At 35.4% G+C, this 7,500-nt stretch overlaps 1 long non-coding RNA gene across 3 annotated transcripts in view; it reads right to left on the minus strand.

The window, feature by feature from the left end:
• Positions 1 to 7,500, minus strand: part of LOC136847010 (uncharacterized) — a 426,772-nt gene that overhangs the window by 123,609 nt on the left and 295,663 nt on the right. For all 3 annotated transcript variants that reach the window (XR_010855575.1, XR_010855574.1, XR_010855573.1), the window contains 2 exons: positions 4,172 to 4,349; positions 3,868 to 3,950 (listed from right to left, as the gene is read on the minus strand). This is a non-coding gene — a long non-coding RNA (uncharacterized lncRNA). The remainder of the gene's footprint in view (positions 1 to 3,867; positions 3,951 to 4,171; positions 4,350 to 7,500) is intronic.

Consider the following 7,500-nt stretch of genomic DNA (forward strand, 5'->3'; position numbering starts at 1 on the left):
TATAAGAGGCGGCATGAGAATAAGGTATGAAACCATGCTGAACTGACGACGTTTGAATAGCTGGGTTAAGAAGTTCGATGGACAGGATACGATGATAAATAGATATCACAGACACGTAGGTTTTAATATCTCTTTTAAGGTAATTAAAACTGATATAGATGGGGGTTGAGAAGGAACGAGGCAATCAAGAGGAGCTTTTCGGCTCTGGTAAAGTTACCAGAATGTTTAAAAGAGATGTTTATATTACGTGAGGGTACGATCATGAAGTGAAGTAAGAGGACTGACGGAGATTTTTCCAATGAAGCCTGGAATAAGTTCCAGTAGAATCTGGAATGAGGAGTTATGGAAGAGAAAGTGAAAAGATAAGGGAGATGTAAATAATGGACTTGGGGGAGGGGAGGTGCTAAAAAAAGATAGATTAAGGATATGGAGATGTTACGTAAAAATGAAATGTGAAGAGAGCACGAAAGAGATAAGACTGATTGACTAAAGATTATCTAGCATTATATCTATGACGGCCACATACCAGAGAGAGAGAGAGAGAGAGAGAGAGAGAGAGAGAGAGAGAGAGAGAGAGAGAGAGAGAGAGAGAGAGAGAGAGAGAGAGATTAAGGATTAATTCTGTAACTCAGAAAGAGTAAATAAGTCTCAGGAGAGTGTAGGGATAATAATGAATATTTAGAAAAGTAGTTGGAATACAGAAGAGCTCTGAAAATTATTCCCGAGTGCGGTTGGTCATAGATAATCCTGATACCAATAAGAAAGTGTGAAGGAGAAGAACTGGAGAAAAAAACTTCTAAGAAAGATCGTGAAATTGGTACCGTATTTGGGAAGAATGGATATAGTTAGAAAGAAAAAAAATAGAAAAATGGCAAATAATGATACCTAATTAATCTGTAAGATGACAATACTCCAACATTTCCTTTTCATTAATTCCTTTGATGCGCCTTAGCCAGAAATTTCAGTGGAAACTAATTCTACTCGATTCTTCTCTCCACGGGAAGCTGATTACTGGCTCGCCTTCTACACCTCAGACAAGAATAAACAATCTAAAAAAAATTTTTCGCGAATGGAAAAATAACTGAATTTTTCTATATAAAAAGGAACAGATTATATCCTAATATCAACGGATTCATAATAAGTTGAAGAGAACTGATGATGAAATCTCAAATTCCCCATAACTTTTTATCTTATTTTTCTTTATGAAAAATGAGATAAGGTTTTACTAAGCTTAAGACTGAAATCAAATTAGACGGAGGTGTCAATCAAAAGGCTGACAGCCAAGGTGCATTCTAATAAGAGTAGGAGATTAATAACTATTATACAGTACAACATTCACCCACATCCTTTTTATACAACATTCATCCACATTCTTTTCCTGGAATAAAACTATAACTACGCTTGTCATCTTCAAGTAAAAACGAAAGAAAAAAAAAAGGAATCCAAAGCAGTTGTTTGCAAGCATACTAAAAACTGGCAACATTCACAGAATTATCTCCATGCTTAACGTAGCAAGCACAGCTTCCACCGGGCTTCTCTGACCAAGACAACAGTCATTTGTAGTACGCAAAATAACGAGAGCGTCGATGTAGTTTATGACTTGCACATTCTACTGCAGACAATTTATTCTAAGGACAATACAATGTCATTAGAAGTCTATACCGCTTTGCATATCTTGTGGACGGTTGGGATGAGTAGAGGTCTTTTTGCATTTCAGAAGGGATTGGAATTATTTAAAGTTTGAATGTACCAGGGCAAAGCAAAAATCGCTGATTTTAAGGTGACAGATTTCCCTGTTGCTGGTGATGATGCTGATCTCGCACATGATGCTATATCCTTACAAGATTGCTTAATAAAGTTTCGAGGTTTACAAAATCATTGGCCTCACTATTATTTGTACACAAGCTGGTGGAAATACATTTTCACTTCAGGGTGCGTCCACACTACAATAAAACATGTCATAAACACGTGTCAACGACTTATCACACTCATATCACAGGCAAATTGACATGTAAAAAATGAACGGAAGTTTCTTTGGAGCAATCGAGTTTTCTGTATAGCGTATAATGCTGTATGAAACTCTCAGCCATGGCCCATGAAATCCTAAGCCGGCAGTGGTGGCCTTTGGTTGCGGTGCCTGACGCACGATTATGGCTAACTTAAACTTTAAATATTTAAAAAAAAAAAAACTACTGAGGCTAGAGGGCTGCAATTTGGTATGTTTGATGATTGAAGGTTGGACGATCAACATACCAATTTGCAGCCCTCTAGCCTCAATAGTTTTTAAGATCTGAGGGCGGACAGACAGACAAATAGCCATCTCAACAGTTTTTTTTTACAGAAAACTAACAAGCCATAAACACACGTCACCGACTATCACACTCATATCACACGCAGATTGTGAAAACAATTCGACGACCGTAAGTGGAGAACGAATCTTTGACTAATGCTAGATTATCATACGGAGGAATGGTTAGCACCATTAATGAGTCACCGTCTGTATCCAACCTGTGATGTGTGTGCAATAAGTTACCGACGTGTGTAAGACATGCTTTATTGTAATATGGGCACACCCTAAGTGGTGAGCTGTTAAAAAGATAATCGCTACCTTGGTTTGACTATAGCCTTAAACCCTTGTTTCGAAGGAATATCTACTCGGATTGGTCAAAAGCACAATTTTTGCCTACTTGTACAAGAGACTTTATTTCAACAGAATGCCCATAACAAAATCAGAGGTCAGTTTACGAAGTTTCTGTGCGACCCTGCTTGCCTTATGATGAGGAAGTTTTATAACTTTTGATTTATGAAATGTAGGATGTCATGACAAGTACTGGGGCATTTTCAGCCATTGTGGGGCTAAGACAGTGAAAAGAGGGAGTTGGAGTGGTTAGACAGCAAGATAAAGAGATCCATGAAACAAAAGGAATGAAGTACGAGGACCTAAAGGTGGAACTGGGAGAAAACCCCTCAGTTGCACTTAAGAAGTAACAATCAGAGAGGTTGGACAGCAATGCTGACGAAAGGCAGCAAGAACAAGGCTAAAAGTGGATGCAGCTAGGGTCCAAAGGAAAGCTGCAAACATCCTTTAGTAATTCCTACAGTGCACAAAGTGAGGTGCACTGACGGTATTTACGCCTAATGAAGAAGGGATGGCTAACCTGTACATAAATAATAAGTATTTACGTCATATCTGTCTATCTATCAATCTACTGATACACACGCGCACACAGAAATATATATATATATATATATATATATATATATATATATATATATATATATATATGTGTGTGTGTGTGTGTGTATATATATATGTGTGTGTATGTATGTATGAATGTATATCTCAATAGACTTACTGTAACAAGAATTGGTGGTCCTAAACAAGGCACACCAACTCTAATAACAACAGGAAAATACTCCACTACATAGGTCGTCTTGCAAGAATGAATGACAATCGAATTCCACAAAAAACACTGTAAGCAGATCTAAAATGAAGGAAAGAGAGAAAAGCCGGGACACTTCTATAGCTCTGCCCAGACTGCAAAATAAACGATTAGGAAGAAAGTACCCAGGACCAATGTCTGAGCAGAGAGGTCAGAGGGGGCAGCAGCGGTGGTGAAGAGAAGTGGAGAAGTTCGAGAAGGACAGGACTCCTCGGAGGAGCCAAAGAGTAGACGTAAATCGTTCGCTTTCTTTACGGGCTGCTGAAAAGCAAGAGCCCGTGCCAACACAAGGCTGGCTGAATCTAAGCAGTAGTCACTCGCTTGCAAATGCGTAAAATGAGCATAGATTAAATTTAGTAATAGATATCAAATAAAGACAGAAAATCATTATAATATACAGGTTTCAAGCAATGGGTAACTATACCTTCTTAAAAACGAAGAGGTAAATGCACCACAATGCACCAGAGCAAATCTTCTGTCCCCAGTTGGAATTAGAGTCTCCTGCTCCTGAAAAAGGCCACAAGAAGCACAAGATTAGTAAAGTACTTAATGCATAAAACGTGCTCATTAAGCAAGAATAGCTGTGATAATAACTCCAAAATCATATGATACTTCCACTATCAGAATGTTTGTTTTTATACTGGAAATATTCAATATAATCTAATAAAAAGTGCATGTGGAAATCTAACGAATAATGAAGACTAGAACTCATCTCAAGGTATACTTACAACGGATATTGAAAGCAGTCGATTCAGAAGTTCTTACTTGTCTGAAGAACTTTTTTTTTTTTCGGGGACAGGGTTCTTTTTCTCTTTTGTAAGAGCTGCATAAGCTTATCATAGTCCGATTATGTTTCCAACTTCGAAGCTCTGTCTTTGAAATTGCGTCGTTATTCAAAGTGGAAGTCTGGAAAAGAAGAATCAAATAAAAATCAGAACAATATGAGCAAATGCTGCTCTGTTCATAATAATAGTGTTATTTTTCTATCAGCACATGCTTTATGGAAGATGATCGTTCACTGGACTATGCAATGAATTTTCTTGGTTTACATACTCATTCTCTATTTAAGACACACAGCACTAAAAATCAATAAGCATCAGAATAATAAAATTCTTAATACCTGTTGACGACTTTAAAATTGACATAAATAGTTCTACACTTTCATCAACGATATGGAAGAAGCTATTGAGAATACATATTTATAAGCTGTCATTCTTTGAAATAAAATATTCATTCTTTACAACTGTTATTGCTTAAAGACACGCTTCTTCAGAAACTGAGGTTCTTCAAAATTATACTTCTACAAAACGCGCACTTTTTCAAAGGTGAACATCGTACAAAACTGTACTATAAAAACTGTATTTAATGTTTTAAAAACTGTACTTCTTTAAGAATTGTGTGTATTAGTTGTTTTATAAAACTATTATTTTAACAATTGTGCTTCCTTAGAACTTCTTCAACCATTTATTTCTTTGCTCTTATTTAAAATTAAATACTGCAAATAACTGCATACAAGACTGTATTTGTGAATTTATGCCGAAAATTTTATAGTGAAGTGAGCGTGCTGAACGTCGTCTTGAATTAAGCCAGCCTTGTGCAGGCACGGGCTCTTGCTCTAGGGCAGTCTGCAAGTCGGTGTGTTGGACATAATGCCCTTAATGGTATTTCTTCATAAGAATGATAGCCGCCAAGCAACACACACACACAAAAATCACACACACACTAATAGAATAATTTTTATTCAGGGACTTTACAGTATCTTTTTAGACTCCTTATCATAAGTTCGTTTGCTGCAATTAAGCCAAATTCTACGTAAATGTGTGAGTCTGAAGAGTCAGAGTTGACAAATGGGTTGTTCGTTTTGTATTACTGATGATAATTTTTCAAAAACTAGCTTTAAGAGCACAGTATTTCTCGCTAGGAATTTTTATTTGAATGCTGACGCACATGTGGCGGCTCATGTTTTAAGAAAACACTTAGAGTTGTCTTAAAGAAGCGGACATAAAATGTGGATCAGCATTAAAAAAAAAAAAAAAAAAAATATATATATATATATATATATATATATATATATATATATATATATATATATATATATATATATCTTTATATAATATATAATATATATATATATATATATATATATATATATATATATATATATATATATATATATATATATATATATATGGTGAGTAAACATTCTTATAAATGATATGATCAGAATCTATAGGTTTAGACATTAGTGATATTAGCCAATAAATGGAAAAGCACGGGACTGCTTAAGCCTAAGAGTCTTATGTACAAATGTTCGCCCTAATTAAGCAATCACGGTTCACTTTATCAGTCAACAAAGTCTTTCCTAATGAATTGTTGCAGAGAGAGAGAGAGAGAGAGAGAGAGAGAGAGAGAGAGAGAGAGAGAGAGAGAGAGAGAGAGATGGTGGCATCAAAATTACGTGGTTCTTATCTTACTTTGAGAAACTGATTACTTTTTCTTGCCTATGGCTCCAAATGCGTTATTTGCTCTTTAAAAGTTTACAGACTTTGATCTGAAGGGGAATATAATAGAGATGAGAAATTAGAAGAAAGAATTCTGGATTAGATTAAGAGTGTGCGAGAAAGATAAACATAATGAACATACGTTATGTTTACGGAATATTTATTATCTTTATTTTTTCACCTCTTCTCTATATTCAAAATTATGCAAATATCTTTGTCTGGTGGCATGCAAAATATCTTACCTCGAAATTATTAGTCAATGCCATAGTTATACATTGCTCACATACATACTGTACATACATACATACATACACACACACACACACACACACACACACACACACATATATATATATATATATATATATATATATATATATATATATATATATATATAATAAAATAATATATATATTAAATATATATATATATATATATATATATTATAATAAATATATATATATATATATATATATATATATATATATATATATATAATTATTGCGTGTGGAAGGATATATATGGATAAAACGGAGAAGAAAATTAGAGGAAGGAAAGGCGTAACTCCATTTTCTTCCTGTCATCGTGAAGCCGTCTTGTAGGATTCTTTTTTTAATCATAACCAACGCTTCGTTGTTAGTGATTAAATTAAAATAGTTAGTAAAACTCGAACTCAATCGATTTCATCGTAAGCTGTTAAAAATTTTAAGACTCAGCAGATAAACACAAATGTGTTTATGACTTGACAGTCACTTTCGGATATTAATTTAAAACGTCCCAGCATAAAATGTATGTTAAAACCCGCTTGATACCCAACTGGTCTTGCAAATCTGGCTAAGTGGTTGCCTGGGTCTCCTTAAAAGGTTAATGAACACGAGCTATCCAAATAATCTAAATGGACAAGTGCACTGTACCTCGAACCTTAAGAATATCGGCAACAGTGCTTGGTGTACATGTTAAATCATTGCGATTGTCAAGACCATATCAGCTATAAATTCTAAGCTAGCAAGTTTATGGGGCTTTACATTGCCTTTAACAAATACTTGGGCAGTCTATGGCCTAACTGAGATAAGTAAATACCCGAGTGTCTGTCTGCCTGCCCACGAAATATATCAAAACATTACAAATGAATTTTAATGAACTCCTGTTGAGCTGTTTAGATTTTGTGATGGGACTTCCTGTTGTTCCGCTGATACAGTGTTAGTGTTGTGGCATGCCACTCAGATGTCGCGGGTTCGCGTCTCCCCAAGGACAATGAAAAATCACTGGCTCTGCATCACGATCAGTTACTGCTGCAGTGTACGGTCTGCCGTGGGAGGATGAAACCGACATTCTTTGGAAGCTTGACTTTTAAGTCAATGGCCCCTGTGTGCTTGTTCCATGTGAATAAGTTTCATCTACTGAAATAATAACAATAATAATAATACGGATCCGGACAGGGATTTATTACTAAGGAGGAGGGTGTCTCTTGAACTGTCTATCCGTTAAGCTGCTAAGAACGTGAAGGCCAAGTATTACTATACCACAGGTGCATTATGAAAACTAGTCTGTAGATA

The sequence above is a fragment of the Macrobrachium rosenbergii genome, chromosome 16 (genome assembly GCF_040412425.1).
Source record: "Macrobrachium rosenbergii isolate ZJJX-2024 chromosome 16, ASM4041242v1, whole genome shotgun sequence".
NCBI classification, from domain to species: domain Eukaryota; kingdom Metazoa; phylum Arthropoda; class Malacostraca; order Decapoda; family Palaemonidae; genus Macrobrachium; species Macrobrachium rosenbergii.